Source organism: Mustela lutreola, chromosome 18, assembly GCF_030435805.1.
Source record: "Mustela lutreola isolate mMusLut2 chromosome 18, mMusLut2.pri, whole genome shotgun sequence".
NCBI classification, from domain to species: domain Eukaryota; kingdom Metazoa; phylum Chordata; class Mammalia; order Carnivora; family Mustelidae; genus Mustela; species Mustela lutreola.
The window spans coordinates 28,656,823-28,665,738 of record NC_081307.1 but is presented as its reverse complement, the minus strand read 5'-3'; positions in this window follow the sequence as shown (position 1 = coordinate 28,665,738).

Here is an 8,916-nt window from a genome sequence, read left to right as displayed (position 1 = left end):
GCTGGCCGTGGTCAGGTCGAGGCTGGGGTGGTCCTCCCTGGAGCTGGGGCCCAGTCTCCTTCTTACGTTGCTGGCTCTGATCTCATTCCCCAGGACACCTCAGCCTCCACGCTTGCTACCAGAACTCTAGCCAGCAATCAGCATTCCAGACAGAAGAAAAAATCAGAGCCCCAGGAGTATTACTCCTTCCTTTGAGGAGACATCTAGAAGTTGCTGCTTCTGCACATACATTATCGTCTAGAACTGGAGTGCACGGCCGCTGGCCGCAACAAGGATGATGGGAAATGTAGTCATTATTCCTGGGGCCATGTGCCCAGCTCAGTCTCGAACTGTGAAGACAGGGTGGTTGGCTATTAGGAGACAACTAGCTTTTATTTCCATCAGATACGTTTCTAGAAGTAAAATTGACCTATGGGAAGGGAAACACATTCAAATAGTTTTGATAAATACTGCCCAATATTTTCTGGAAAGGTATTGAATTGAATCCCTCCAACGGTGTATGAGAAAACCCACTTCCCTACTCACTACCATGAATATGGGAAGAACTTTGGAAGAGTGATGATTTGATGGGCAGAAGAATCCATCCACCGGTGTGTTCATTTGTATTTCATGTCTGCCGTCATGGTTTCGCCTCTTTGCACACACCTGCCAGCCATTTTCTGTTCCTCTTCCACAAACTGCCTGTCTGTAGCCATTTTCATATTACTTATGGGAAGAATTGTTTTAATGTTTTTGTAAAAATGGAATCATGCTTTACATTTGATTTTGCAACTTGATTTTTTTTGCATAGACATCCTTCCGTATCAACACATAAGTAACTATCTCATTCTTATCACACATATACATTAATTAAATTATGTAATGGTACTCCCACTGCTAACTCTATTTTCTACCTATAGCAAATGCTGGCTCTAATTTTCACCTATAGGAAGGAAGCAAGGAAGGAAGTTAGTTAGTTGTCATGACACCCTTGTATATACATTTTGCACACATAAGCATTGACAGATATGTCTGCAAAATTATACCCCAGAGAGTTTCTCAGAACCTTCTTCATAATTTCCTGACTCTAGATTAAAACACAGTTTTAAAATGCTGGTTATACAGAGTATATAAAATCAGTAAATAGGTAGTCAGTAATCCTTTGGTGACAAGTGACAGAAATCCAGCCCACACTAGTTCACTGAAACTGACTGTGCCCATAATCTCAAATTTAGGAAATGCTTTCTCTATTTCTTGTGTTAGATACTACAGATTAGTCCCTTTCCATCAAAGCCTTGTCTTGTGCACAGGGTCGCAGCAGCCCCGGGATGATCGTCTCAAGGATATCTAAAAGGGTATTGGTAGCCTAGGTCCTAGGAAGAATTCTTCTAGGAAGCCAGAGGCAACTGTGGTCAAAGCCTTCTTATCCCTTGTTGTGCTTTGAGGCTGGGAGTGAAGGTTGCCCCTGGGTTTCCATGAGGAGCAAAATAGTTCAGATGCCTCTGTCTTGGAAACCTTTCTGCACCAGCAGGGCAGGGCCAGGGTGTGAGGAAGGGACTTTCAGATTCTAAGACAGATGGGGGTCTGGACTGGAAGGTTAGCTTTCTCAGTTCCCAGAAACAGGCTTGAGGCTTTCCTTGGGGGGGCTCAGGACCTGGCCAGTAGACCTGAAATCCATCCCCTAGGAATCCGTAGCTCTTCCCCACTGCCTGTCTTCTCGAGTTGAATGGAGAATGGTGAGAAAGCCCTGGAGGGCTGGTGTGAGCCTCTGCCTCGGAGGGAGGTTTCCACTGGTGTGCACTCCTGCTTTGCTCCCACCCTCTTTACGCTGCTTAGGTCCTGATGCTCCTGCCAGGCGGGAATTCACACATCTTCAACGTGCGGTGTTAGACAGGTTGAAGCTAATAAAGAACTAAGGCCTGAAGCAATCAGCAGCCTCCCTCAGATTCTGGAGAGCAGACAAACACAAAGGAGGGATGAAAGTCTCCTGCTAACCCAAAGGGAAACGGAAACATCCAAGAGCGGATTCTTACAGACAGTAACTTGACAGAGTTCACAGAAAAAAATTACATGAACATGGGAAGTTACTGAAAGCTTGTTCCCAGCTGTATTGGGAGAGATATCACAGCTTCCAGAGAGAAAAATGGCCCATTGTACTAAAAGCTAGTGTCATACCCTACGAAGTATTCTGGCATAAAATAAATAGGATGATATACTTCCTGTTTCTCGAGAGCTTTCAGTTTTCGGAGAGTTCCATATAGATAGATAGATAGATAGATAGATCTATATAGATATAATATAGATAGATATGTATATCTATATATAGATATGTATATCTATATATATATGTATATCTATATATAGATATGTATATCTATATATAAAGATATGTATATCTATAGATATATCTATATTATATATAGATAATATATAATATGTATAATATATAATATATATTATTTATATATAAATATATCGATATATAATATATATATCGACATATCTATAGATATACCTATAGATATATAGGTATATCTAGATACCTATAGATATATCTATAGGTATATCTATAGATATAGATATATAGATATATCTATATATTATTATATAGATATCGATATTTATGATGTATAGATATCAATATCATATCGATATCGATATAATATTGATATTATATCGATATCAATATCGATATATAATATATATAGACATAAATATAGGTATATCTATATATATGCATTTTATATAATATATAGACATATCTATATATAGAAATATATTGAACTAAATATATATATTTCTTTCTAGAGTACATGCACACGCACACACAGACTAACCAGTAAGAGCGTGCTGTTTGAAAGCTCTCAAAAACAGGAAAGATTTTTCCTTTGTATTTCTTTTTTACCAATGGGGAGTTAAACAGAAATTATCATCACTACATGTTAGGTCATAGTGATGTAGATAAAAACTACATAGAGGGCGCCTGGGTGGCTCAGTGGGTTGAGCCGCTGCCTTCAGCTCAGGTCATGATCTCAGGGTCCTGGGATCGAGTCCCACATCGGGCTCTCTGCTCAGCAGGGAGCCTGCTTCCTCCTCTCTCTCTCTCTCTCTGCCTACTTGTAATCTCTCTCTGTCAAATAAATAAATAAAAAATCTTAAAAAAAAAACTACATAGATATTATATATCCATATATATCTATACATATCTATCTATCTAGATAATATATAGATAAAAACTAGAGAGAGGGGGCACCTGGGTGGCTCAGTGGGTTAAAGCCTCTGCTTTCAGCTCAGGTCATGATCCCGGGGTTCTGGGATCGAGCCCCGCATCGGGCTCTCTGCTCAGCAGGGAGCCTGCTTCCCCTTCTCTCTCTGCCTGTCTCTCTGCCTACTTGTGATCTCTGTCAAATAAATAAATAAAATCTTTAAAAAAAAAAAAAAAAACTAGAGAGAGAGAGAGTGCGAGCGCACTCGGCCAACATTATCTCCTAGCTCTGCCATGTTTCCTTCCTACAAATTTCCCTTACTATGTTCAAAACCCACTTCTCACTGACAGAAACAAGTCGAGAATGTCTCGGTAAGAATGAAATTCGGTTTCTAAATGTGAAGTCCCCCATGGGGAAGAGAACACACCACAGATTCCCAGGCCACACTTCACTCTCCCGACTGGGTTTATGGGGGGCTCCATCTTGGAATCTCAAGACAGTGGGGGTTCTCTGCCCCGGCTTGCTCAGGCGGGGCCCAGGGAAAGGAACCAATTACCCATTAGGTGACCAGTGTCGCCTCGGAGAGATGCGCTGCTCTGTGGTTACCAAGACTCCCTGCATTGTGGAGTGTGTGGGTTTGTGCTCCATTTTCTCCTTGTCTTTTCAGGCAGCATGAATCCCCCGCAACGAGGTTAACTGTAAATCAACTTATACCAGCAAGTAACGGTTTCATTGTGTCTGACTCAGGGAATCCAAGTGGCTAGATGCTAACCTCTTCTCTTCTTGAAACCTAGGTTAGTGGGAGGAATGCTGACCTGGAAATCAAGTGTTAAACCCTGCTCAAGGGACTCTCTGAGCCTCAGTTTCCTGATTGGTCTTAAATTTCCTAAAAATGAGGAAACAGCTTCAATGCTCCATCCCTACAGAACCTGCCTGCCAGTCATAGTATTCTGTGAATCTCTGATATTATGAAAGAATTGAAATTATTTAAAATTGAAGTAATTCTCTATTTTTAAAAAATTTTTATCTTTTTTTTTTTTAAGTAAACTCTTCATCTAATATGGGGCTCAAACTCACAAGCCCTGGAATCAAGAATCACATGCTCTACTGACTGAGCCAGCCAGCCACCCCTCCAGTGTTTTCTTCTTTCTTTTTTTTTTTTTTTAAGATTTTATTTATTTATTTGACAGACAGAGATCACAAGTAGACAGAGAGGCAGGCAGAGAGGAGGAAGCAGGCTCCCTGCTGAGCAGAGAGACTGATGTGGGGCTCAATCCCAGGACCCTGAGATCATGACCATAACCAAAGACAGAGGCTTTAACCCACTGAGCCACCCAGGTGCCCCACCAGTGTTTTTTTCAAATGGGTACATTACATCCCCTCTCTCCGCACCAATAGGTACAAGATTAAGATCTCTGTCTTTCAAGACAACCAAGGTCCAGAATCCAAGGACCCAGGGCCACTGAGGCAATGGTAATGCCCACTTTGGGCAGTGGGGTGGTCCCAGCACTTCAAGTTCCTCTTGTAACCTGAAGCCCCCAACTCTAGAGTCTGAGTCCACTTGCATGTTCACCGAAAAGTGCAATCAGATCCCGCCCCCCCCACCCCCATAATGAGCAGATTCATGACCACGAAGGTAATGTACCTATGTTATTTCCCCTTCCTGTTTATTAGTTCTCATTTCGTGGGGCAGTGATGAAAGGAGCAATCTGATCCTCTTCAGCTTCAGCTTGGAAAAATACATACATGTGAGTAAAAACGCCCCCCTCTCTCCACTCTGTCAAAGCCCTGTGGAATCAATTTCACCAACCAAGCCCCAATGAAATCAATGGCATAAGCTCCTGAATTCATTTCCATGGGACCTGGCATTGTAAAAATAATTGGATTGCCCCGCAGACTAACACTCTTTCCAGGAAATAGAGAAAATGTGCCTTTGCTAGGAGGTGGGGGTAAAAAGTCGTCTAAGGGCTGGTAAGTCTCACCCTGTGTTTTCAGCATCGTCTTGTCAAGAGGAGCTATTATCAAGTCCCAAATGAGCCCGGCAGTCCTACCCTCAATGAGGTGTTTAAAACTGCCTTCCCTAGTGAGAATGAAAACACTTCTTTTGTTCCCATCTTTAAAATTAACTGCATAGTATTACCACCATCAATGAGGTGTTTAACATCAAAATTGCCTTCCCTGGTGAGAAGAAAAACACTTACTTTGTTTCCTTCCTTAAAATTAATTGAGGTTTTTAAAAACTCATCCTTATTCAACCAACAGTTGCAGAGAAGGGGAAGAAGATGGGATTTTAAAATGTTGCCTTTGGTCGCCCATCAGAGATTTTCAGTGCGCTCTTTCTGTTCAGATCACGGGCTGGACTTTTTTCTGCTCCTCTGCTTTATTATTCCCCCATAATATAACACTGGTCATCGGTGTGATCCCGGGTAGGGATTAATTCATAGGTACTCGCTACGATGAAGGAAAGAAGGAATGATTTCCGTCGACTCAGATGTTCCTTCTTAGCTCGCAAATTTTCTACAGGCTTGCTTGTCTGTTGGTGTGAAAGAAACCGCTTCTTAAAAATTAAAATTAGTCCATTTAGGGACTTATTTATTTATTTGAGGGGGGGGGAGCGGGTGGAAGGGAGCTGGGGAGGGGCAGAGAGACAATCCTCCAAAAGACTCCGCCCTGAGCACGGGCCAATGCGGGATGGATCCCGGGACCCTGAGATCATGACCTGAGCTGAAACCAAGAGTTGGAGACTCAACTGACTGAGCCACCCAGGCGCCCCCAGGATCAGAGCATTTTAAAGGATCATATGAGTCGGGACATCTGGGTGGCTCAGTGGGTTGTGTGTCTGATTCTTGATTTCTACATCAGGTCATGATCTCAGGGTCCTGGGATTCAGCCCCACAGCACTGGGCCACATCACTGGGCTCTGTGCTGCATGCAGAGTCCGCTTGTCCCTCTCCCTCTGCTCCTACCCCCTATTCCCCGCTCGTGCTTTCTCTCTCTCTCTCTGAAATAAATAAAATCTTTAAAAAAAAAAAAAGATTTTATTTATTTACTTGACAGACAGAGACCACAAGTAGGCAGAGAGAGAGAGGAGGAAGCAGACTCCCTGCTGAGCAGAGAGCCTGATGTGGTTCTCAATCCCAGGACCCTGAGATCACGACCTGAGCCGAAGGCAGAGGTTTTAACCCACTGAGCCACCCAGGTGCCCCTGAAATAAATAAATCTTTAAAAGGAATGTAAGCCGGGACGCCTGGGTGGCTCAGTTGGTTGGACGACTGCCTTCGGCTCAGGTCATGATCCTGGAGTCCCGGGATCGAGTCCCGCATCGGACTCCCAGCTCCATGGGGAGTCTGCTTCTCTCTCTGACCTTCTCCTCGTTCATGTTCTCTCTCACTGTCTCTCTCTCAAGTAAATAAATAAAATATTTAAAAAAAAAATAAAATAAAAGGAATGTAAGCCTATCTAAAAGAGCTCTCAGTGGCCAAGGTGAGAACAGAATAAATAACTACAGTATAGATTATAACCCCAAAACAAATCAGCCACGAGTCCATACTAATATAAATAAATGATTTAAAAAATAAATAAGAGAAAGGAAAATTTTTCCTTACATAAGAATTCAAATTAATAAATTCAGGAAGAACAGAAAAAAAAATTAAAATTAGTCTCTAGTAGGAAAGTTGGCGGTGGGGGGAGGGGCTGTAGATATTTCCAAAGATGCTCCCTGTTCCCATTTTCCTCTGGAATTCCAGAAGCGGCTCTAAATTTTATAACCCTCTGGCTAGTACTTGAGTTGTGGCGTGTTCTGTGGCCGCTGCCTTTTGCAAGATGGAGAAGAATGTAGAAGGCAAATAGGCAAAGTCCTGACTTTTACGTGGTCACAAGGCCAGGTAGAGCCTAAGAGTAATAAGGGTAGAGGAATATTAGAAAGAACAGGTGCTTCTCAGATGAGAAATTCTTCCAAGGAAAGGAGAACTTGGAGGGGAGGGTTCTGAACCAGGAGAATGACTATTGGCTTGTTTCTGGAGAAAGCCTCCAAGTCCTGCCCCCCGCCCCCACCACCACCACCCTGCACTCCCTAGGCTGAGCTGCAGGGGGAGGAGCAGAGGGAGCCGATGCTGAAAAATTCAGTAGGCTTGGGGGTCCTTGAGCTGGCTGACTCATGCCTCAAAAACCCATGGACGCTGGAAGACAGCCAGAGCACCCCTCTGCTCAGCACGCGTGGAGAGTAGACTAGAGTGTCTGCCCGTTGTGTCTGGGCCAGTAGACCTAAAACAGCCTCACAGAGAACAGCCCATGGCTGAGACAGGCTTGAGTACAGCAAAGGAGAGTCCTCTGACTTTTAAACAAACCCTACGACAGGAGTGAGCAGGATGAAGCAGAGGCCTACATAGACCTACAAGGACAAAAAATTGATTAAAAAAAAAAAAAAGATGAATGTTTTAGGGGGTGCCCGGGGAACTCCTAACCTTGACCCCACCCCCACGTTCAGCTTCCGTGCCTCCACACTGTGTAAGCTCCCTGGAATGGATACTCAAAATCTTGAATGGACTGAAGTTAAGTCTCCATTACTTGGTGAAATGGAACCTTAAAATACAGAATGAATTCAATCATAGAAAAATGTTAAATATCTGGGGCACCTGGCTGGCTCAGTCGGTTAAGCGTCTGCCTTCGGCTCAGGTCATGATCCCAGGGTCCTGGAATCAAGCTCCACATCGGGCTCCCTGTTCAGTGGGGATGTGTTTCCCCCTTTCCCTCTTGGATCTCTCTTGCTTTCTCTCTTTCTCTTTTTCAAATAAACAAATAAAAATCTTAAAAAAGAAATAGTTATATTTCTTTGTGCACCTTGAGTTTGTGGAATGAGATTTGTACTTGCCTGAATTTAGTTCATTCGCAAAGATGTTATTTGTATAAATAGAGAAACCAATGATTACTACTGCTTAGGACCAACCAAAACCCACAAGGTATTTCTAAACTGCATTTATTGAGTGTAAAGTATGTATCAGGTCTGAACTATTCTCTTTATATACATGACCTCATTTATATTTCCTACTATTCATAGGTGTTGGAACCCCCTTTTTGTGTTTAAGGAAACAGAAATTTAGAGAAATTGGGTTTTTTTCTAAGTAAACCCTATACCCAACATGGGCTGGAACTCACAACACTGAGATCAAGTGTCACATGCTCTACTGACTGAGCCAGGTGCCCCAAGAGAAATTAAACAATTTGCGCAAAGCCACATGCAATAAGTAATAGAGACAGAATTCAAACCCAGAAATGTCTACTCCAAAATCAATATATATTTTTTAAAGATCTTATTTTAAGTTATCTCTACACCCAGTGTGGGGCTTGAGCTCACAACCACAAGATCAAGAGTCGCTTCCAAGGGGCGCCTGGGTGGCTCAGTCGGTTAGGCACCTGCCTCCAGCTCAGGTCATGATCCCGGGGATCTGGGATTGAGCCCTGTGTTGGGTGTGTGGGGCTCCTTGCTCAGCGGGGTGTCTGCTTCTCCCTTTCCCTCTACTCCCCCCACCCATGCTTTTTTTTCTCTCTCTCAAATAAATAAAATATTTTTTAAAAAAGAGTTGCTTGCTCTACAGACTAAGCCAGCCAGGACCCCGAAGACAATATTCTTAATCGCTAAGTTAAGCTACCTACTGTCACCTGCTGGCTTCCCGATCTCTCCAGGAATGTTCCTTTCTACTGCCCCTGCTGTTTGTAGTTTCAAGACAATCGC